The sequence below is a fragment of the Thunnus albacares genome, chromosome 10 (assembly GCF_914725855.1).
Source record: "Thunnus albacares chromosome 10, fThuAlb1.1, whole genome shotgun sequence".
NCBI lineage: Eukaryota > Metazoa > Chordata > Actinopteri > Scombriformes > Scombridae > Thunnus > Thunnus albacares.
The window spans coordinates 6,695,203-6,719,734 of record NC_058115.1 but is presented as its reverse complement, the minus strand read 5'-3'; the positions used below and the strand labels follow the sequence as shown (position 1 = coordinate 6,719,734).

General features: G+C 39.6%; 1 long non-coding RNA gene across 1 annotated transcript; it reads right to left on the bottom strand.

Annotated features, from left to right (window-relative positions):
* Positions 1–848: 848 nt before the first annotated feature.
* Positions 849–24,224, bottom strand: LOC122991006. Its single transcript, XR_006405509.1, has 3 exons — positions 23,550–24,224; positions 2,544–2,681; positions 849–2,389 (listed from the first exon to the last, which is right to left on the bottom strand). It is a non-coding gene; the product is annotated as an uncharacterized LOC122991006 (long non-coding RNA).
* Positions 24,225–24,532: the final 308 nt, after the last annotated feature.

Sequence of the window (24,532 nt, the reverse complement as noted above, 5' to 3'; positions counted from 1 at the left end):
CTCTGCATTTTTTTTATCTTGTGCTGTTGCTGCCTTTATGTTAATCTGATGGTCTTAAATTCAGACTTGTGTGGTGTTGAAAGTGACACAGAAATGTTACTGGGTCTGAGCTAGTAATATTGCCGTTGTGACTTTTACATAAGAGTGACCAGAGTGCTTATTCAGACATGGAACATGGTGTAAATTGCCATCAGATAAAAGGGTGCATGTCTGAAAAAGTGTATAATCTACAACAGTATGGAATAATAAACAATAGTTTAGGCCACACACACACAACACAATCACACACAAAAAGGTTGTTCAGTGGTGCTATGGAACTGAAGGGGATTCCCTTTGAGTCTGGAGAGTTGTGATTAATGAGAATGTGAGTAATGGAGACTGTGAAGGACTAACTGTCATTCTGACTTCTCAACAGCTGTGAGTAATATATCTGTATCTCATTCCTGTCCATCCTCCAAGGACTGTTTAGTATATGTTAACTATGAGGGTTCACCAGTCAGTGAAAAAACAATTATATTTCCATTAATAGTTTTTCTATCAATAGAAATTTTACAGTTTATTTTTTGTGGACTCTTTTTCCTGATAACATTACGTGTGCTTTTTAAGAACAGAGTGTGCATACTGACAGAAGATAGGAGAGATCCAAATTAAGATTATTAAAAAAAAAAAAAAGCAAAAAAAAAAAAATCCACCTCAATAAGTAAGTGAATCTCATATTCAATATTGAAATTGGATTTTTATGAAAGCAATAGAGGGTTTCTTGTAGGGGGTGAAATAATTCCATTTTGCTTCCGATACAGCTGAGCTTGTTTTTTAGCAGAAAGCACTAGAGTCCCACAACAATAAAGAAGAAGAAAATGGTGCTCAACTTTATTGCTATTAAGAAAATAACAGCTGAAGCAAGAAAATGAGCCATACATCTTAACTTGCATTCAGACCAAGTGAAATATAGTCACATAACAGGCATATGTTACAAGTTTAAGCAAAATAAGATGATATGATACTAAGATATATAGACTCAACATTCTTTCGTCCTTTGTTTGAGTCACTTTCTCCCTTGTTTGTCATTTCTTTCTTTGCACAATGTGTGCCTACATGCTTCAGATAATTGTCTTTGCTCCAGGGACGCACTGAGACTAAAAAATGGCCCTGGAAATTTTTAGCCAGACCAGCCCACCACAACCAGCCTGTGGATACTCCATGACCCCTGCCCCATCGACACACATACAAACACACCAGCCCTTAATACCACCACTTATAAGCAAAATGGATGGATACTCTAGGCTACTGTAACACTAATACAGAGCTATTTTAAGAGCAGGTAAGAGGTTTGTTGCCAGCAGGTCACCACTGTGAGGATACCATGATACATTCAGGCTACCATATTGTGCAGTCAGTAGCTGTGTTTCCATTAGATTAACAAGAGAATTTTAAGCAAACTTTTGAAATGCCGCAAAAAGTGAAATGCAAATTAGGTGCATTTCCATCAACTGGTTTTAAGCGAATAGACTAGGCTATGCAATGCATAGTTTCATCAGAATATGGCGGTGGAGAGAGGTTTTCAGGAATTTGTTTCAATTTGGCAAGTTGTAATTGTTCTTTCATGTCAGCTAGTATTGACCATGCTTAATGCTATCTGGAGACGCCAGAAGACACCACGAGTGGAAACAGCTGGTCAGTCATGTTAAGTTAAAGGTTCGCTACATTTATTCAACAAATGCGTTTCCACTCATTTTGCGCATAAACTCTTATTCAACATTTCCATAATCCACCTCAAGCGAGTGTAAAAATTTTTTTTTGCAAAATTGAGGAATTTTTTTTCGAGGTTTGGTGTTTCCATTAAGCTTTTTCAATGCGATACTTCAAAATGCACATAAAAATAGGTTAATGGAAACACAGCTATTGTTTCATGATGTCTATATCTGAATAGACTGTATAATCTATTTCAACACGGGAAATAAGTCAGATAATGCCATTGCCAATTTGATCACTTTAATCTTGAAACTTGAAGGACTTACTCTTCAGGGTTACTCTTCTGGGTATTGCTGGTCTATAAACAATAAATAATAAGTGTAAACATCTACTGTACATATTTCTTCTTCTGTTAAAGTACAATTACTCTTTGGAATTGTTGGTTTATAATCAATAAATAATATTGAAATAAACACCAGGTATTTTAGACCTTTGTACTAGTGCTACGGTATTGGTGTCTATGAACAATAAATAAAAAATAAACAAAAAAGGTGGGGTAACGTATCCTCACTCCAGGATGGAGGAAGGAGGTGGGAATGACGGAGAGAGGGGCACTGAGGCTAGCGTCGGTATCCTCACTCCAGGGTGGAGGAGGGAGGTGGGGATGGAGATGGTGGTGGTATTGATTAGGGGCAAGCTAAAAGAAAGAAAAGACAATATAAACAATTAATTATAGGTGAGCAACATTTGGGTTCAACAAACATGTCATCTAAGCAAGTTGTAGAGAATGTTTTATCTTATTGGATGAGCAGTTTCCTCAGCAGCTCGCCTTCTGTGCAACTGTCAATCACCATGTCAGTATCCAAGGCCATTAGGATGTCCTTCTTCGTGGCCATCAGCATGAAAGCCTCTTGATGTTCTTGTGAGAGGTTGCTCCTGAGTCTGCCTTTTATGTACTTCAAGGTAGAGAACCTCCACTTACAGGTTACCTGGGTGATTGAGAGGGTGAGTAGAAACTTGTAGCCAAGGCCAAGGATAGGGTATGCATCAGTCATCATGTTGTACCGTTTCAGTATTTGGTAACCATGGGCATGCATGTCGGATCCCTCTGCCTCAAGAGGGCACCAACACATTATTTTCTGCACTTCTCTGTGTACGTGCTCATAAGATGTATGTACAAACAAATGAACCCCAATGTCAGTCCTGCAGTACAGGAAGTGCATTGAGCCTGACACTTAAAGCAGTTGTAAGAAAAATATAGGCTATACCATTATAACTTAACTCAACGAACACAGAGATTCAGCCTTCCCTATGGCTATCACCATGACCCTCAGGTAGCTCAGCTATGCAAGTAGCTAATGTAAAAACACATACAGAATTGCAATTTATAGCTATGTGTTATCATGAGCTCCTGTCAGATTCTTACCACTGACGTTGTGCTCACCCTCACCCTGGATCTCAGCAGCATTGTTGACCTTGTCCCTAATGTTAGCACTGTCAGTGCTGCAGCTGCTAGTGCTCGCAATATGAAACATATAACTTATCTCCATACATGAGGTAGCATCAGCTTAAAGTGACTTTTTATCTCTAGCCTTTTCAGTACCACCTTTCCTCATTATGCTCGGGTTCTTGTCCATTTAGACCGACTTGGCCTGCTAGCTAACTTCTTCTTGCAATGAATCCACTTGTTCATGTTTGTTTTATGGGCTGCTTAGGCAGCCCACAGAGTGACCAGTGCACCCAATGGCCAGTCTGACTATGCTTTGCTCTATGTAAAGCACCAGTTTATCATGTTCCACTTTTGAGTGGCAGGCAGATGACTTTGAATGTGCACTGTGAATGTGGAATAATGAGACATGTATTCATATTAATGCACTCCGGTGGCTCAAAAGAAGACTTGAAAGGAAGACGTGCTCTGTGTGCGCGTGGGCTCTGACGAAGGTGTGTGAATGTGTGGGAGCAGAGGTTCTTCAATGTCCAGCCTGAGCAGCTGTAGAGTGAAGAGAGCAAAAGCAAGAAAGAGTGGAGGTGGGTGGGAAGGTGTGGGGGCGGAGGGAAAGGCCTTGAGAGTGATGGCAAAATGAATGCGGCAGCAGAGATAAACACAGAGATAAACAAGAGGGAAAAGAGTGGAGGTGCACCTCAATTGTCTGTTCACATGAAGAATATGGGAGTCCCTCTGCTTATTGGTTGTAAGGTCACACGCATCAGTGTTCAATAGCTATTACAAAGGCCTGGGTGGTCACATCACCCATGGGTGATGGAGGGCTGTGGCTGGAATGAAAGCTCTCGAATGCACTGTAAAAAATGTCAGCCGTAACAGGAAATTACTTTTTTTTTTACAACCCAGTTCTTGTTTTCATTGTTTTATTCCCATGAGTTGTGCCCAGGGGTGTAATGGAGGTAAGACAGATGTAAACACCATTTATAGCATTTATGGTCACTGGATTTATCCTCTTCTCTGTCATAGTATCTTCATGTTTGCAGCCCCTACCAGCCCTTTCAGTTTCAGTTCCACAAGTCCTTGGGGTCAGTCTTTATATGAAAAGGTAGGTAGACAGTAAAAATTGACAATGAAATCAACAACAAAACAATAAAATTATCAAAATAAATAGACAGTAAAACCAATCAAAAAGGTTTCAAAACAGAGTAAGGTTGAAAGAATATTTACGTGAGATTTATAAGTTTTGGTTTTTGTGACTTTTTGAAAGAAAAGCTACTTTTGATCTGGAGCAGGAGCATATCCCAGGCAGGAACACTTCTCATCATACAATATGTTCATGAACAGATGGGCAGTGCTCTCTAAGCATGTATTATACCTATGACATATTCCAATATATTCTAGTTTTTCATTTGCTCTCCTTTTAGCCTTATTTCACCTGTTACAGCAAGAAAAATGATACCCTGTTAGTAAAGAGGTGACTTCACTTAATTCTCAGCATAGTTCCACCTAATCTCAGTGTGAGCTGAGGCCTAGTGACAATAAGTGAAAACCTGTGATGACACGCATTGCCTTTAATGTTGAGAAGTCCAGAGTGCACACCATGTATCTGCTTATTCTAAGAAACATAAGACTCATTACTAACAAACATATACCAATTACAGTTACTTTTATTATTAGATTGACTTTTCATAGCAGGAAACACACAGGTGGAACTAATAACATTAACAAGAAGTCTGTTCCATTAAGGCGTACCAGTAAATGATGATTGTGAGCCAGAATGCACAATACCTGGACCACTTACACCTAAATGGAATGCAGCCATAATTAATTAATTAATCACACCTGTGTTTAACAAATTAAACTGTCTGTTGTGAGAAAGGTCTATTGAAGTTTTTATTAATAATTGTAATCAGTATTTTGTCCAAGGTTCATTGGCTGCTGATGTTGTTTTTTCAGTGATGAGCTGCCTTCACATTAATGCAGTTGTACAAGTTTAAAGGGTCAATTCACCTAGATTACAAAACAATATATTGTTCCACTTACCCCAAGTAGTACTCACACATACACAGTTCTCGACTTCCTTTCAAGTTTCATTTATATCTTCTGATATTTGCCTCTGTGACATCCGCCCAGAGCCGGTCCTGACCTCCCTGGGGCCCTAAGCAAAAATTCTGCTAAGGGGCTGTCCTACCTTAGCCATGACAGCCAAAATACACCAGGCATGGATGCCACGCGACTCATCTGTCGCAGCACGGCCATAGCAGAGCACGTCCATTGTAATCAACTGAAGCTGCTACACTGACCATGGAAGCTGCACGCATTGCATGGCTCATCTCTATTTTTGTGAAGCTGGTCTATTTTGGTTTTCTGTAAATGCGGCTACACAGGCCTCCAACAGGTAAAAACTACACAGAACATATATGTACATCTGTTTAAAAAAGGATTAAAATAAATACCTGGTTGTACCAGAAGCAACGCAATGCAGCAGTGCAACCTTGTGGGGTTTTCTTTGCAATACAAATTAAAATAAATCAATCAAATCAATGTCTATCCATGATCCTGTAGTGAAAACGGTGTTGTTAATTAATGCAATGTTAATATAGTCTACACTTCCAAACCTTGAATAATCAACTGCATTCTCACTTGGCAAAACTCAATATGCATGCAGTGACGGAGACGGTGGTGTAGCAAGTAGAATCCCCACTCTGCCCTGGCTTCATGGCATGTTGCGTCCTTGCTTGGTGTATTTCAGCTGTGAGCCATGTAAATCATTTGCCATTGCCACAGTCACACCTGACACCCCAGTGCTCCCACTACAATCCTCCCTCTTTTAAAACAGTTTGCTCCATCTGTTAGTCTAAGAATAAATAGCCCTATACAGATTAGTGTTAGTACTGGATGATGCTGTGGATCTACTGAGTTTGTGCTTGTACTGGCTGATGATCCAGCATTTCCTCTACTGACAAACTTAAGCATAGCACCTGTAAATTATAGATAACAATACTATTATTTATTTTATCAGCTGCATAAGGCCCATTCAACCTGGCTCCTCCAGATTTCCTTTTATACATTTTCAAATATAAAAATACTATTTATACTATGGCATGGCTTCCTTGAAAACTTGGTTTTTATTTGCTGAGAGATATGCATCCATATTGCCCAGTATTCCCAGCTGATCAACATTCTAAATTCAATATTTAATCAACAGTCAATGTCAATCCATTGCTTTCCATCTTGCATTAGTCCAGAGTTGTAACTAAACCTTGACTGAGACACTAGATAATCATTATCTTATTTTAAAATTATGAGGAGTGCCATATCATGCCATATATTGTCTGGACTAGTTTAATTTTTGTGCACACGCATATGACTACATGTTCATGTGCGATGTGGTTATTTTTTCCAAGGTGCAGTTTATATGCACTGTTTCTCATTGACGTTTATCAAATGAAATAATTTGCTATATTTCACTCTCACTTTTGTCAGGCATGTCACAGAACACAGCCCTGGAAGTGGCTGGCAAGCAAGCAAGACACAGACAGACCAGGAGATGCACTACCCAGTTAGGTTAGTGAGACAGACAGACTAGAGAGAGATGCACTGCAAGCTAGCACATCAACTTTATGTTACTGTTATTTGCTGACATCAAACTTGGAGAGGAGAGAACACAAGTTTACCTGATTGCTGTTCCCTCAATTCACTCTCATGGTGTTTCTTTTTTCTCTGTTCGTGACCAAAGGCATGATTCTGCGTCATCCTCTCATTGAAGTTGTAAACATTGACATCTGCTTTGACACGAGGGGGAGACAGGGCTCTTGCATAATTTGCGGGGCCCTACGCAACTTGCGTAGTGAGCGTATAGTGCCCCCTGGCTCTGCATCTGCCACCACCCCAATACAATAGAAGAGACTGAACTGCTGAAGTTCTGTGCTTTCTCTCTCGGTCCTCTCACTCCTATGTACATCTTCCTCTCTGCACAAAAGCAAAACCTCTCTGTGTAAAGATAACCAGAGAGGGTGTGTGGGAATGAGTCGGCATTTACAATAAGGAAATACATTAATTAACTGAACTTTAAAATCAATTGTTACAGCATTTGGCAAAGAAAAAAAACAAAAAAATAAAAAACACCAGCAACCACAGTTATCTTGAAGTCAAGCCAAAAGGGATTTTAGGTTCTGGGAACACTGATAAAGCATTGATCTAACTCGTTTTACTCCCCTGTTTATCTGTTTCCTTTTCCTTTGTGGGCTTTCCTCATTCTTTTTGGTATTCTGCCTCTGCTCATGTTCATCTGTCTTGCTCCTACTCTGGCCTGACAGGCCAGAGCTTTGGGTGTTGTGTCTCTTTCTGTGTTTTTTAGCTTGTGGTGTGTAGCTATTGGCTGTGAGTTCCAAACATGAAGTGTTTACTGATATTTATTGGTTGGAAGTGTTATTTTATGGCAATAAAATAACTATATCTGAGGTCTGTAATCTTCTCCTCACATATTTCCCTTCCTTCCTTTTTCATTCTGTCTTAGCAGCACTGTCAATTCCTGTCCTGTAACATTGTTATTTATTGCTTCACTGAGTGGTCCCATTGTTAGACTTACTCTGTGCTTTATTTTGAAAGTTTGGCTTTGTGTTTAATCACTGTCTCCTTGTGTTTGTGTTCCTTAAGCTCAGGAGGAAAAGGAAGGAGCTCTCTTTTGGCCAAGCAAAACTAGCTATCAAAACTACAGACAAGTCTTCACACAAGGAAGAGATGTCATTGATCTTCCAACTTTGTTCCAAGCCTTGGTAACAACTAGAATTTCTATTGACCTTATGTATGACTTAAATATATCCTTAAACTGTACAAAAGAGAACAATTATATGCGCCTGTCCTAGTTCCTTTCTTCCCATACCTTTTCTTTTTCTGTTGGTCCTCAAGTATGTACAGTGCTTTCTCATGGAATCAGCTGGATGTGTATGCAAACGACAGCCCATTTGTTAGCCCATTCAGGTAACAGCAAGACACTTGTACCAAGGTTATCTGTATGGTACATATGAAAGGACAGAAATAGAAAAAAAGTGGATTGCAAGATGAGGCTCAGGAGGCAAGTAATCAATAAAGTAAAGTGGAGCGTCCTTGAATATAATACTAGAATATTTAACTCTTAGTATGGCTACACTTAACTGTAATTGTAACTGTAACTCAACAGTATGCAGCTTGTGAAGTTAATAAAAAAATCAAAAATCCATCCATTTTCCACCGCTTATCCAGGACCGGGTCGCGGTGACATCAGACTGAGTAAGGAAACCCAGACATCATTCACCCCGGCAATGCCCTCCAGCTCAATGTGTTGAAGCCAACAGAACCACATCATCTGCAAAAGGCAAAGAAGCAATCCTGAGGTTCCCAAACCGGACACTTTCCTCCCCCTGGCTGTGCCCTGAGATTCCTTCCATGAAAATCACTAACAGAATCGGTGACAAGGGACAACCCTGGTGGAGCCCAACACCCACTGAGAACGAGTCTGACTTACTGCTGAGAATGCAGACACAGCTCTCACTGCGTTTATATAAGGACTGAAATCCTTGCAGCACCCCATACTACCACAGCAGTGCCCACAAGGTGCCCTGAGGGACACGGTCTTAAACCTCTCAAGTATCCTTGCAAGGGTGAAGAGCTGGTTCACTGTTCCACAGCCAGGATGGAATCTGCATTTTTCCTCTTGAATCTGGTTCAGCAATCAGCCGGAGCCTCCGGTCCAGCACCCTGGCATCAGCACTCAGCCTTGGGAGGCTGAGTAGTGTGTTCCCCCAATAGTTGGAGCATATCCTCCCTTCCCTTTTTTGAAAGTGGGAACCACGACCCTGGTCTGCCAGTCCACAGGCACTTTCCCCAATCTCCATGTGACACTGAAGAAGAGGTGTGCAAGCCATGACAGCCCAACAATGTCCAGAGCCTTCAGCATCTCAGGGTAAATCTCATTCAGCCTTGTCACTGAGGAGCTTTTTGACTACCTCAGAGACCTCCGCCAAGGATATGAGTGAGGCTTCCCCTGAGTCGCCCAACTCAGCCTCCTTCAAAGAGGGAATGTCAGTCAGGTTTAGAAGTGTTCCTTCCACCGCCTGACAATGTCCCAGTTCTCCACCCACTGAAAACAGCCTGAGTTAAGCCCTGCTTCCCCCTCATGAGTCCCCTGATGGTTTGCCAGAACTTCTTGGAGGCCAACTGATGGCCTCCCAAAAATCAAAAAAAAAAATATATATATAAAAATCAATATAAAAAATAAGCCATTACATTTCTGATTCCTCTAAATACCAATGTATTCAATTATTTAAAAAAAAAAAAAAAAAATCTGCCATTCTCTAATTTGTACTCCTCATGATAAATCGTTGTCCTTTTTCCACAGATAAAAGCCAGTAAAAAAATGTACTCTGCAGATTATAACTGGGGTTTCCAATATCCCAGTTATATTTAGGTAGCTCTCTAAATCAACTTAGTTTTAATTTATTTTGGATGTTGTAAGGAATAAAGCTGGTGTTCAAACAGTGCATTTGTTCATGTTTACAGAAAAGATTTGACGCTGCTCAGCTGAGAATGTGTTAGTAAATTAAAACAGGAATGAACCACACAAACAGGTGTAGAGTAATGACAAACTACACAAGATGAAGGTTGACATTCTACATGTACAAGACAGTTAGTATCTCTGCTTAAGATAAACATAAAAGAAAAGGGAGGGAGTGTGTATCTCAATAGTGTGAACTGCAATAACCATAATTCATTGCACCAAGAAATGATGTTTACGAATTATGTTGAAGAGTTCATGCTTTTGTAATTATGTGGCAGCACTGATGAGTATAATATAGTACCACAGTCAGTTAATTGTGCTGCAGCATGTATGTTGGCTAATAAAGTAGCCTCATTGACTTAAAGGGCAAGTTCACATTTTTTCAAGTCTGTCTTCAAACAACACACACATACATATAATTTGATGAAGTGGAGGTGTTTCACCTCACTTCAAGATTTTCCTCTTCATCTTTGCTCTGCCAGCTCTTACCTCCTCCTCCCTCTCTCCCCTCCAGCCTCTCACCATAATCCAGCCTGTCGCGAGTAGCCACTGACTGTCTTACTAATGAACAATTCTGTCTTTGACAATAACCTCACGGCAGCAAAGCTATGGGAAAGAACAATGTGACTCTGCCAACTTCTTAGCCAAGTTCAAACCTCCCAATGTCAAACTTTGGAGTACTGCTTTAAAGCCTGAGTCTAAGAGAGGCAGGGGACATAGTAGATTCTAAATGCTCAGGCACAGATATAGAAACTCGAGATTATGTGGACTTAATTTGAATTTCCTGTGCTTAATACAAACTCCTGGGCTTGTGGACAGAAGAAGTAAGCATGAGAGGCTAAGTAGGTGCAAGTACATGAAGCCCATTTTTGTCTTTTTTAGGGGATGACTGGATGTTTAGGGGGAGATAGCAGGTCAACAGTATATACCACATAGAAGTAGTATACATCATCTGAAATCCTGAAGATTAATTTGAAGTGCAGCTCAGCACTGTGTGTCAACTTTCTCTAGTCATAAATCTTTAATAAACATTGTGTTTTAGCTCCCTCCTCAACAAGTAAGCATGACATGGGTGGTACCAATAGATGCCTTAGATCGTCTAGTTTCAAATGATAACAGTATCTTCACTCTAGCTTTAAAAGCCAGCCTCTGAAAGACAGTAATGTCAACCAAGAGCGCAGACGCCATGCAGGTCTCTGAGGGTTAATCGATTTTCTCTCCTCACTCAGCCCACAATATTTGTTCATTTTCTTCTCTGTTTGTGTTGAAGGAAAATATGAAAAAGATATGTTAATGCTGTGTTCTGTTAAGGTCGAACATTTTGCTCTTCTAAAATGATATGAAATCTAAAGTTACTAGCATGTGATTAGCTCAGTGGTTTTCATTATGGGTGTCATTAAATATTGTAATTATTGACCATAAATGGAATCCAGTGACCCCAAAATTTCCAAAAGAAATTGTAAGTGGGACTGTTGCTTGGTGCCTCTACCAGTAATCTGTTTTTGCTATCTCATAACATTAGCTTCAACTTAGCATTTTTAAAAGTTGTAGCTAATGTGTTCAGAGCCTACCTGCTGAAACATTAATATTTAGGTATCAAGCAGAATAGTTGTTTCCTGGAATAGTTGCTGTAGCTAGTTGGCTGCAAAGTTGTTAGCACTTAACATGAACCTGTATGGTTCTTATGACTTTTGGGGCAGTTGCTAGGGCCTAAATGAGTCGTCGCTAAGTTGTTCTAAATGATAGTTACTTGGTTACTAAGGGGTTGCTTAAGTGTTAATTGGGTGGTAGAAAGGGGTTTTCAAGGTTTTTGCTAGGAGGTTGCTATGGTGCCCTGGTTATGGTAATTGCACTGTTTGCTACTGTTTTTCAAGTTGGTTGCAAAGTGGTTGCTATGGTTTCCTGGACAGTTCCTAGGGCATTAAAAGTGGTTGCGAGGTGGATGCAATGGTGTTCAGGGTGGTTTCCTGGGTGTCGCTAGGTGGTTGCTAGGGTGTTTGGGATAGTTGCTATGGTAATTCTAGGTGTTTGCTAAATGGATGTGAGGGAGTACTGTAAGTTACCAGAATGTGATAGCAGCTGTCAAACTGAAGACTTTTGGAGGGCAGAGACAAATGATGTTATCCCACCAATAGAGGCGTCAGATCTGGAAATGTGTTATTCTAAAGGGCAGTAAAAGATGACATATGTAGTCATTTAATTTGGAGGAATAAATTGTTAAATAAGGAGAACTATGCGTAAAAGTAATAATCTTGCAACTATTGCAGACATAAGTGCCAATTGTCACAACTGGGCTGAATTTAATTTTATTACCAACAACTGTTTTGTGCTGCTATGAGAAGGCAAACTGCTTTACATAAAAAAATGACCTATGAAGATCCAGCATACATGGCAGGCAGACAGGCTCTGTCAGCAGAACAGCTGTACAGGATCCAGGTATCATCACTGTTATCAATAAAACCTGTGCTGTGCTACATTAAACCTGCTGTGAGATACAGTATGTAGCAGCACTTAGAGCCGTCTATCAAGTTAAGTTTGATCAGATCAGATACGATAAGCAGTCTTATATTCAGCCAATCACAATCAGCTGTGACTCTGTGTGTCCTCAAATTGATGTCCTATCAAATTTGATGGCTGCACATTAATTGAACATTTCCACATATCAGAGGTGATAGATGTACTGTATAGATAAAGACCAAGAGTACTATTTTGGCCATGTTAATTCTGTGATCTCTGCATTCACATATCTGAGAACTGAAATATTAAAATAATATGGTGTTGTGATTGCACCATGTTGAACTCCAGATAGCCTTATATGAAAGACATTACTTTTATGACTTATTCAGTTGTATTCTGAAGGAGAAACAACTTTATCCAATTGCCTTTCTTACATTTGAGGGCCACACATGCTGTGATCCTCAAACACATCATCACAAGAGAGAATTTCAGATTTCTTTTTGCACTCATTCTGGATTTCCTTTCTTTTCTTGTCTTGCAAAGTTTTGTCTTTAATATTTTTCTCTGTCTTTTCATTTTTTTTTTCTCAATATCTTTGCTCTCTTCTGTCTTGCCCCCCTTCCCTCGCCAAATCTTTCACTCCGACATCCTTGGCGCTCAGCAAGAAAGATGTCGCCATTGGGAAAAAGTAGAGTTGCTGTTGCTCTTTTGAAGCATCACACAGCTTACAGCACAAGGGCACTGCTATGATCAGAGAGAAAGATAGAAAGAGGCAGGGAGACGAACAGAAATTGAGAGAGACAAGAGGAAGGAGACTGACGTGGAGAAGGAGGGGTAGATAGATAGATAGATAGATAGAAAGAAAAAGAGACAATATCACTCTCAAACATAGATATGAAGAGACATGAAGTAAGAGATGGAGAAAACATGCAAAAAAGATGCTGTATGTTTAAGGGAAATGAGTGAGAAAATTAGATGGAGAGAAAAGAGATCATGAAAAAAAAACTTAAAGAAGGAGATCATAGGGTTTGCGATTGAGAAAGTATGCAAGAAAACACCCTGAGGAGGGATCTACCTCCTCCACCACCTTATCTCCTGTTCCCAGGGTTTAGGAAAAGCTTAACAGAAGACCCAGTGACTCTACAGAACATTCACAACTCCATACAAGAGTGGAAAAAACCAGAGAGGAAAGTGAGGACCAAGGGGTGAAGAGGAGAGAGATATAGAGAAGCAGAGGGAGTCAAGAAGATAGGAGAGGAGAATAGCGGGGAGAAGAGGGCATGGGATAACAAATTGGTGGGGATAAAGAAGCGAAAAGAAGAAGTGGAAGATGTGAGGATAAGAGTATAAGAATAAAAAGAGTGAAAACAAAGGAATGCAAATTAATATGGGATAAAACAAACAAATACGTACAAACATTCAGTGTTAAACATTTTAGAAAAGATGTTTGCTTTCTTCCTGAGAGTGAGATGAGGAGATTGATATCGATCTCTGGGGTCAGGACATGGTTAGCCTAACTTATCTATGAATGACACTCTATGTCAGCATGCAAAGATGCTCACAATGACAACGCTAACATGCTGATGCTCATGTCACGTTCAAGTCATATGGGCTGGATGGTAGAGATGGGAAAGGTTCTCATTGTAAAAATGCCAAAATTACATAATAACCATTAAATTAGTTCTATTCAAGTGTCCCAGTAAGACATGACAGTGTGACAGCATGCACAATACCAGGACCCTGAAACTGAAGCAGCTAAACAGAATTCAGCCATTGTTCATTTTAGTTTTTACAACTGTGCTTTTCCTACTAGTTCCTTTCCTAGTTCAATGGATTCCAATGGAGTCACAGCAATAAACATTTGAAAACGTCCAAAGAAAGACAAACCACCCCTGCAGCATAATTCATGTCTCCGCTGTGGATCTTTATTTTGTTTATTATGTTCCAAACACAGTTTTTCCCCATTTTATTGACATACACGACTTCAGTGTTACACTATCACGTCCTCTTACCTCCAAACTCCACCAGCAGTATCATATTCAGCGCGTTTATTGATGAAGTGATGATTGGTTGGAATATACAGAACAAACAGATACACAGAGAAATGGATTATGCTGCAGAAACACAGTTTGACAAGTCTATGGACATTTTGATATGTTTTGACATGTTTTGCTGTGACTGTGGGTTGCCATTGAAACCCATTGTGAATCCAAGCTGACTACAGCTGCCATCCTCTGCAAAGAAACAAGCTACAAACTTTTCAGAGCCTTCACCATTCAAGCTAACATTGGGGCTAGTATTTGATTTGAAGAAACTTGTGACCAAAAGTTGGAAAATTAATCTGTTTATAGAACTTTTAGTCTGTAATTTGTATTCTCTGTCTTACATTGTATATTTGGTGTGTCTGCTTAGATGGATGAATGAATGGAAGTTTACCTGTTTGAAATGTCAGACACATTTCCGACTGGGCTAAAACACCACCTGCCTGTGTCCTTATAGAACGAACATGAACTTGAAATGTTTTGTAGGAGGAATTAATTGACAAAGCATTGACTTTGTCAAACTTTATCATCATTTCTTTATCCAGTTTGACCCCAAACATCCACAGCCTGAACACCACAGCAGAGAACAGCTCGGGTATATATTCTTTCTTCAACATTGCAGAGGTAACATTGAAACCTCTGTATCTCTCTAATTAAAAAAAGGAATTAAAGTGGTGGGTTCGATTGGTGTTTAAGTGACTGATAAGACCTCGCCAACCTCTGCAATCACAGTTATTTAAAACCCTCTTATGCTGAAAGAAAACTAGGATCAGAAGCCAAAAGACAGAAATCAGGACAGAAATGTTGAAGAAAAGACAAGAGAGAACATAACAAAGAAACTGAGAAAAAAGGAGAAGGAGCAGACATAGAGGACAGAGCTGTCAACAGAATGAGTCACAAAAAAGACAAAAAGAGAAAGAATGAGAATAAAATATTAGATGGGGAACACTACTCTCATCTAGTATGCATCACCTAATGAAGGGGAAATGAGGAAAAGAAAATGTAGAAAGAGGAAAACAGAGAAAGTGAAAAGGTACAAGTGTTCATATGGAACTCTATTTGAAAGAGAGAAAGAGACAGATCTAGCCCGATCGTACAGTCCAGTGGCTGACTGCTGCTGACAGGAGGAAGGGAAAAGGAGGACAGAATTTTCCACTCTCTGGGAAACAACAGAACCATATAAGTATAAATGTGATGGGATATCTGTTCTTTTTCTGACCCCTTGTCTAAGCTTTGAAGCCTCAATTACAAGCAGTTTTATGCTGCCCCCTGCTGAAATGATTTTGCCACCGGCCTTGTTTATTCAAAGTGACTTCTTTGATTCACGCAACTTCGCTGTCCTGGTCACTTCAACTTTTCTGCCTCCAGGCTCCTCAAAGCACTAATGACCTTTGACCTTTCCACTCCAGTCAGAACAAAGCCCTCACTTACCACTGTAGACTCATTCTTTTGTTGAATGCCCTCATGTCACCGTGTCCAAAATAAATTACATTCACTCACAAGCCCTCAGAAATCCTCTGCCTCCGTCCTCTGATCTAATCTCATCTTCCGAGCACTTCTCACAAGTATCACAGAAGTACGGCCACAATGGCACCCATCCATGTGTCTACAAGTGCTAGTGTATAATGGGATATAATGGGATCTAGGGATTGAATCTTATTCTGCTGTTGGGCTCATTGTAACATGGAGCGGTATATATCAGGGAGTACGTGGCAGTTATAGGCTAATCTTGTGAAGTAGGCACAAGCTGTCAATGGCTTTGGTGGCATCACTTGTAAATTTGCTCACTGAAGCTGTAGTATTTGTCGGGGACTTTAATTATTAATCCCTTTTGTACAACTTCAGGCAATAAATATGCTCAGGAAACTCTGTAGAATCTTAAACCAAAACAACCGAATAGTGCAGGTTGTTTGGAATGAGAGAAATGTCTATACTGAAAGTTCTAACTACTAAAATGCAGAGGATGCTGCACCAAAATATGCCGATAAAAATCTAATATAAATAAGTAAAATCTAAAAAACATCTCTGTAAAATGGCAGCCATGATGATGATGATATGGTGACCAGAATATTAATTTTGCCTTAAGTTTGTCTCAGTTATATATTTTATTTTAGTAGATTTTGGTATCATATTTAAACTCCAAACTCATTCATATTAATATTCATATTGTGTGCTTGCTGGTAAACAAGTGAGATGTCTGTTTGCAATTTATTTACTAAGGTGTGCATGCTTCAGATGTTTTTGCCTTAAGACTGTAGTTTTTTAATAGAGTGAATGTTTTTTTTTTTACTAATTTGATGATCATTTTTTATCTTAGGCCAGTGTCTGCATGTGTGTTCTTATTTACTGTGTTTTTTCTTTGATTTTTCTTATTGTGATGTTGTTCTTTCAACAATTCCCTTTGTCCACGACAAATTTCTCCTGAGGGAGACAACAGAAGTGACCTTGTCCTTGAAGTGTTTTCCCCTTATGAAGAAAGGCAGACTGTCTGTTCAGGACTCGTACGATAGGTCTCGACCACTCATAAATTCATTTCGTACCTCAGAGAAAATTCTCAGTACAAGGAAATTGATGAATGAATAAATCACTTGTACGTGCCTCTTAAGAACTAATCTGTATCTCTGGTCATGCTGCTTTGATTTTAATTCTTTTTGTTACTGTCCACCAAGAGTGCAACAATATTAAAAGAGAGCAATGCTATTTTTATATTAAGGTCGGTGAGAGAGCGTGGTCATGGATAAAAGAAAACAATGTTCAAGTGCAAACTATGGTGTTAGACACCACCTCGAGCTCTTCATTGGAGAGTTCTGAGGTGATAGAATAATGTCACAACACTTCCACTATTGATCTTGAAAGACAACAGTGATAATTTACATAATCACAAGAGGTCACTAGTTGTGGTTGTGGTTTAACAGCCAACACCTTTATTGTACGCTACGTGGCCAGTACCAAACAGCAAACAAAGTTAGCGACTAGCTAGTGAACATAGTGAAACATCTAGCAAGCTGAAGATCCAGATGTTTTTGCAGGAGTTGGTGGAGACAAGAACAATTTCAACCATTTATCCATTATTTTTAGCTTTAGCTTTAACTTTTAAGACTTTTCTGCTTACTTGTGTATAGGTTTTCACCCACTCTTTACAACATGTGGTGTTCAATGTGCGTTCAATTATTTTTGTAATTCCAATTTTATCAAATTAGATGATCTACAGAATCTTTCCATGTACCTCTTGGCGACGGCAGAAGTACCCCCTGGTTGGGAGTCACTGCAAGGTGAAGACATAATCTAGAAGACATAATCATACAGTTTTATTAACCATACACAGGCGACCTGTGTCAGCACATGGCCTGGGATGACCGACGCTGTATTCAATAGATTGTTTAAGCATTTTAACAAACAACCAGTCCTGCTGTTTTTCTGGTGAAGTCTCGTCATATGTAAGATAGACATCTGAAGACAATTTTCTTTTCTTCAACAAACTTGCACACTACAAACACCATACTTGTATAGACTACCACACTGTGATCCTTAATTGATAGGCAGCATGAAAAAAAACAATGAGAACAATGTTGTAAGATGAAAAGTCTCTTTGCTTATCTGTGATTGTATAGAGCCAAAGGCAGGTTTTAGATAAGGAGTTTAACATCTCATCTGAGAAATAAAAATATGCTGCTTTCCACTGTGGAAGATTAAATTTAGGTTTTCTGGAAAATGACAACTATACAAATCACACAGAGATCAAATCATAGCCCCAAATTACCTCATCTGTCAATCATTCCCTTTCCATGTTTATACTCTGCAATCAAGCTGTGGCTTTTTGCACAGCTTCCATCATTAGCCAATCTCAGCGAGTTCCAATATTTTCCCAGCTGCTCTCTGCATATATGTGTTTGTCTGTTGTTGTGTGTCGGAGTAAAATTCCTCCCCAATTCATCCCTCAGGCTAACAGGCTGGTCTTCACTGTTCTTTGGTTTTATTTCATGTCACATTTCCCACCTGCGGTGACCATTTTACATCCTTGCCAGCATGTATTGAGGTTAATTAAAAGGGGATGCCAGATGGTGCAAGTGACAGAAATCCATTGGTTCTGGTGTAAACAGGTGGTTGTTCATAAGTAAATAGTCTCTGGATGAAATCACCAATTTTGCCCTGAAAACAAACAAAACATCAACATGTGTGAAACAAGACAGTTTTAAAAACCGTAGTATTGATTTGTTACAGGACCAGAGTGTGTTCTCTCACTTTTAAATTGAGATTTAAATGGAGATTGGGAGGGTTGGAAGATAGTACATACACTCAAGTATGAAAAAAACACTGTGAACCATTGCATATTGATAAATTACTAATGATATGAATTAATTCAAAAGCTTAATCTAAGAAAAATGTAAATGGATGTATTAAATAGACAGACCGGGTTAATCAAGGTGAAAGCTTTTATTCATCATTGATTTCGCTCAATGAGTCCAACTTCATTTGCAGCGGGGAGGTGATGAAACAGAAGGATGAGAAGACAGATTTTTATATTTGAAGAAGGGGGATAGGCCAGAAAATGGCACAAATGGGCTCTCAAAAATCAGACGGCATTTTTCTGGGCAACAACTGGTGTTTGTTTGGTGCTCATATCAAATACAGCGGGAAAACAGAACATCCACAAAAGCCCACAAAGTACAATAAATAAGTTGGAATTTGAAGGTTTTTGATGTGCAGAGTGCAGGATAAAGAGCACTGACCTTGAAAACACGTTGCTATCTGAAACAAGACTGATGATTGTGTTTTGTTTTGTGACGACTATTGTTCATATAAGTGCACTCAGAAAAAATATATTTTGACATGATTGAAGGATCCTTTTTTTTGTTTTGGTACTTCCCTGAAAAACATAGGATAACGTCTTTACTGCTGTTTGGGTATTTTCTAAATTTGAGGACGGACGTGTTAGGGGCATGTTCACTTCTTCAGGATAGGGGAAAACCAGACATTCACTTTATCAGCTGTAAACGACCTGATATGACTGGTTTGTTCTAGCGAAATACACATCTGGCAACGCCTCATGTTTACCTGCTGTAAGGTCAACTCACTGTACCCGAGTAGGATGCAACTGGTTCAAGAGGAAGTCCCCTTTGGTCAAACATACTTAATATATGTGGCTGGAGTTTTGTATTTTTAAATGTTTTATTTAGTAGGTAACCCCAATGAAAAACGGACCAAAGAAACAGAACAAATAACATCACATTTCATCTCCCTTTAGTTTCACCTTGATGAATAAAACCCATTATTATTATTATCCCGTAATGTGCAGTTCTGTACTGTTCCAGTGTGTGTACTGATGGGGTCTAAAGAGAGCAATTGTGCATACAAATGAACAATAATAATTTCTGACAAATCATCATATGATGTGTTGAGCTGCAGTGCTGCACTTTGCCCAGTGCTGCACTGACCTCTGTGGATTGAAACGTATAAATCTGGGTGTTTCACCACTAGTTGGTTGTGTGGGTGTGGTTACTTTTTAAAAACTAATAAAAGACTCATTAAAAACAACCTAGAATAGCTGTCTATGCAAAAACCACTGCAGTCAGATAACATGGAGAGCAGTGTTGGGCAGTAGCGCATGACTTCCGTGTTACGTGTTACAGTAATATTATTACTTCTTTTCAGTAACAAGCAGTGTAAGGGATTAAAATTTGAAATTCAGTTATTACATTACAGTTACTAAGCCCGGTAACGCTCACCGGTAAAGGTCACTTTTACACTTGGGTTCAACGTGCTCGCTGTCTTACCGGATAAATGGAGGGTTGATATCTATGTGGTCTCTGCGTTCAGCTGACAGACTCCGGAGGATAAAAATGCGACTCACGGTAATTCCAAAGTTGTGTTGTAGCTTAGCCAGCTTGCCACGGCTACGTCTACATTCAGGAGTCACTTGACGCTGGTTTGATTCAGAATTGGAGGGTGTGTGAGTCGTGCAGCTGAGGTCGGGACTTCTGGAGTGTTGTGTGCAGTCACTGAGGCTACGCTAATGCTAGCTGTTGGATGGTCAGTAAATCTTCCCAAACTGTATCCTGCCTGCTTGTTAAACCATGACGTCTCATTTTCTATTTATACATGTGTTAAACACAAAAGACGCAGCGTGTGTGTGTGGAGGATTCTGAGTTGAGCTGAATGCCTGAGAAAAGGCTACACCTGCTCAGGAACAGGAAGCCAGAGAAACATGAGAGAAAGAGTAGTTTCATCTCACTTTTATTGTTTTTCTCTCCTCTCATACCTTCTACTTAAAGAAATGGTTTAACATTTTGGAAATATGCTTAGCATAAAGATTGGTTTTAAAGGAAGTAATAGCCTATTAATTATTTCTTGACAAACAACATTAGCACAGGTTGCCATATACAAGAGCTGGTTTAGGTCTCTGTTAAAGCACAGTGGTATCACATGTGGCAAGCTCTTTGTGACAACACACTCCAGAATACCGTGCGCAGTCACTGAGCTGTAAATGGTTCCAGCATGTAACTCTCCTTCAAATCACACATTGTAGTTTTTACACTTGTCTTTCAGTAGACGGGCTAAAAAAAAAGATGGCTTAATAAGTAGCAGATGTTGGTAGATGTATTTTTCGCCACGCTACCTGCATGGTTCTATGCAATGTCAGTCAGTCCACCACTTTCATCCAGACTGAAAATCTCAAAAACAATGGGATGAATTGTTGAAAATGAATTAGACATTTATGGTCCCCAGAGGGTGAACCCTAATTACGTCATAGGCTCTGCCGTAGCCTACTCTGTTGCTACTGTTGCAGCTGTAAAACGGTGAATAAATTGCGGAATGACTTGTTTCATGACTTGTTTTGATCAGAATTTGATCAATTCAGTCCAATAACGTTTGGAAAGTCTAGTATGCATTCATTCGTCCAGCACAGGAATGTCAAACCCGACACCAGATTAAAAACTCTGGTACACTGTGAAATACAGAGAGATTTATCAAGTGGTGATGGGCTTAATCAGCATTGTGTGAACTCGTTTGGCAAGGGCTTGAATGTTAACGGACATTGATTTAAATGTAAAGGTTCCGCACTGCGAGTTTAATGTCAAAATACATTGTAAATAAAAGTGAGACATGGAATGTCTTGTTAGCTCCAGAGGGCAAGGCTGTGTTTTATTCTCAGGTGTACACTTAGGTCGATATGTGCTCAATCCCATGGTTAGACTCCATTTGAACGCGAGACACATGTTTATGCCAGGTGGAAAGGCCACTTCAGTCTGGCAGCCAGCAGAGTGTAGACCACACACAGGGCAGGTGTGTCATCTCTCTGTGTACCGAGCAGTGAACCCCCTGTTGTGTATTGTGACTCATCCAATGGTCCCTGTAACAGTAGTGTAGCCTGAACTTATTTGTTTCAATGCGCAGTTTTCATGTTGCTGCAGAAAAGCTGCAAAACATCACAGCCACAAGTGCCACATACATATTAAAGTTAACAGGAAAACATGGGCAACAGGAGCAGGGCTTGAAAAGTGTGTTGAAAAAAAAGTGTATCTTGAAAGATCTCTCAGAGAGTTTTAACACCATACCGGGACAGTATCAGTGATGTCAACTATAATTAATCTCTTTTTTTGGAGCTTACCCCTTAAATGTATATGAGTAACAGAAAATAGTGCCATGTAACCCATGGCACTATTTTCAGTGGGTAATAGGTTAAGTCAATTATTCATTTATAAGAAATTTGTTTCATTTCACTCAGATAACTCAGCATGACAACAAACGATAAACTGGATGTGACTTCTATAAGTGCAGATAAAATTAATGTGACAGACACCCTGGTGAAACTGCAAGAGCTTAGAAGATGAACATGGGGATGTAATATTGAAACAGTTTTTCACTTTTTGAAAAATAGTCATGAGATGATGAACTCTGCCCTCTTTAATGCCTCCCCAGCAGGTGATTGTGTTGGAACAACCCATTCAGCTCATAAAGCATGACCAGATCCCTCTGTGCTGAACACCCGCAGGCACTCTAAGGTTTATAGCGGTTAAACTGAGGGCATTAAAAATTAACGAGAAAAGTACAGTATTTCTACCCAATGTCTATCATACTTGCATTTCGCACTGGAAATAAATTCCCCCTGCCTCTACGTTGGAGCTCCAAAGAACAGCTTCCCTCCAGTGAGAATAAAGTAAGCCCACTTTCTGCCATTTTCTCCTCAGCCTGCCAGTACATATTGAGGTTCAGCGAAACATATTGTTTAATACAAATGTTGGTGGTACAGTATGGTTGCAGCCAATCTTCTTTATTTCTCCAACGTGTTTCAGTTCAGAGCCTTCATCAGGGTGATTTACAGAATGTGTAAAAAGACAGACAATATATAGACAAATCAGGGTTGTAGACCGCGATGGCACCTCACTTGCAAATCCACACACTTTAAGAGGATTTCATTTTTAAGCACTTTTGCCAAAAACTCTCTGTTCTCTGGGTCTCCAGGTGATCCTGTAGAATCAGTTATATGTTGAGAATATACTCACCAAATGCCATTAAAGGTTTAAAATTAAGAATTAAATTTAGCTCGTTTTTGCTAAACATCTTTCCTGCTCTGTGGTTTTATCAGCTGCTCAAGCAACAAAATTAGACCTTTTATGAAAAAAAAGGGAATTAAAGTGTCTGCTCCAGGGAATCAATTTTACCTCGATAAATCTCAATTAAATCCTCATGTTTTGATCACATTCTGAGCAGCATGCCGACAAAGAAGCGTCAGGGACCATTAAGCAGCCATGAACCCAGACGCTACATATCTCTTGCTAGCTAGCTAGGTACTTCACAGTTAGATTGAAAGATAAATATCAATTTTGCAGAATATGTTTAGCCTAGCTTAAAATGAAGACTGGAAACAGAAGAAAATGGATAACCTTGCTTGGTGAGACATTACCAAAACAAAATGCCTTAAAACAACTTCAGAGTCTGAGTGTGAAACATTCTTGACCTTGAAAAAAGTTAACAATTTTACACCTTGAGATCTCTGCTGGTAAACCCAGAATGAAAAGAGAAAGTAATGGTGAAATATATGAAGTATAAATTAGCTTAAAGAGAAAGGATGTAAAAAATACTGTTGATTTTAGCACTCTATCCACATGTTTCTCCCTGTGGCAAGAGAATGGGATGTAGGGCATTAACCAGTGTAATCAAAGGAATCCAGCTACACCATCCTGGGGGTTTTACCTAAGGACAAATGTTACCTCAGACCAGTACCAATAACCCAAGAGGCAATCAGGTTTGTTATACTAAGAAGCAGGAGAGGAGAAGATTAAACAATAGCAAGAATTAGTAAAAGAGTCATTAAGCATACCATCCACACATGTATTAAAAAGGAGCAGGGAAATTATTCACAGCTGAGGCTTACCAGTGGAGGGGGGAGAAGAAAAGGTATCCAGAAGAGAGTCACCCCGGACCACATGTGCGCACACATCCACACAATGGTGAAGGGCCAAACCCAGGGTGCTCAGATGAACACAACACACAGGAAAGGAGGTACCACCACCTACAAGCACCAACCCCACCACCGTGGGCTCTCAGCTCCTGAAAGATAAAAAAGAGAATATATACAATTAATGAAGTTATTCAACCAAACAAAAAAACACAATACTACAATTGACCTGACGCTTAACATTGGTTATCAACAGTTAAAGAAAAAGGGCCTCCTGCCAATGGTGTAACAAAACAAGGAAAAGAGAAAAAAATAAAGAAACAAACAAAACTAAAGAAACACTCTTCAAAACAATATCAGTTTGTTAGATGGTTGAACATAGGGATGCATGATATTATCGACACTACATCAGTGTTGGCCGATAAAAGCTCTAAAATGAAATATCGGCATCGGCCATTTCTGCCGATTATGAGATTTATTGCCTTCTCTTTGCTGCCTTTCTGTGCTTCCCTCTACGGACTGTTTTTCTCACTTTAACCTGAATAACAAACCGGGGCTCGGTGCTCTGGTTAGATCCACGTGGAGAACCGGGGCTAACGTTAGCTGGGAGGCTAGCGAAGGCTTGCTAGCTGTGCTTCCCTTCGGCTATGCTGTGGCTAACACTCTGCTAGCCTCTCAGCTAACGTTCTAGCTCCACCTTCTGCTCCGGTGGGCGGACCAGAGATTAAATCCTACACATTAATCCTGTCTGTCTAATATACTCAAAGAAAACTCTACTGCTGCACCCACTTGGCAAGTTCATTAAAGTTTTAAGGCTGAGTTTCTGAACTCCAGTCTTCCTAAGTTATTCCTTCATGTATTGTCTTTCTTGATCATACTTAATACAATATATGCTTGCATGCGTAATAGTCTCCTCAGCCATCTGGAAAAAAATATGTGCATATATCGGTGTCAACAAT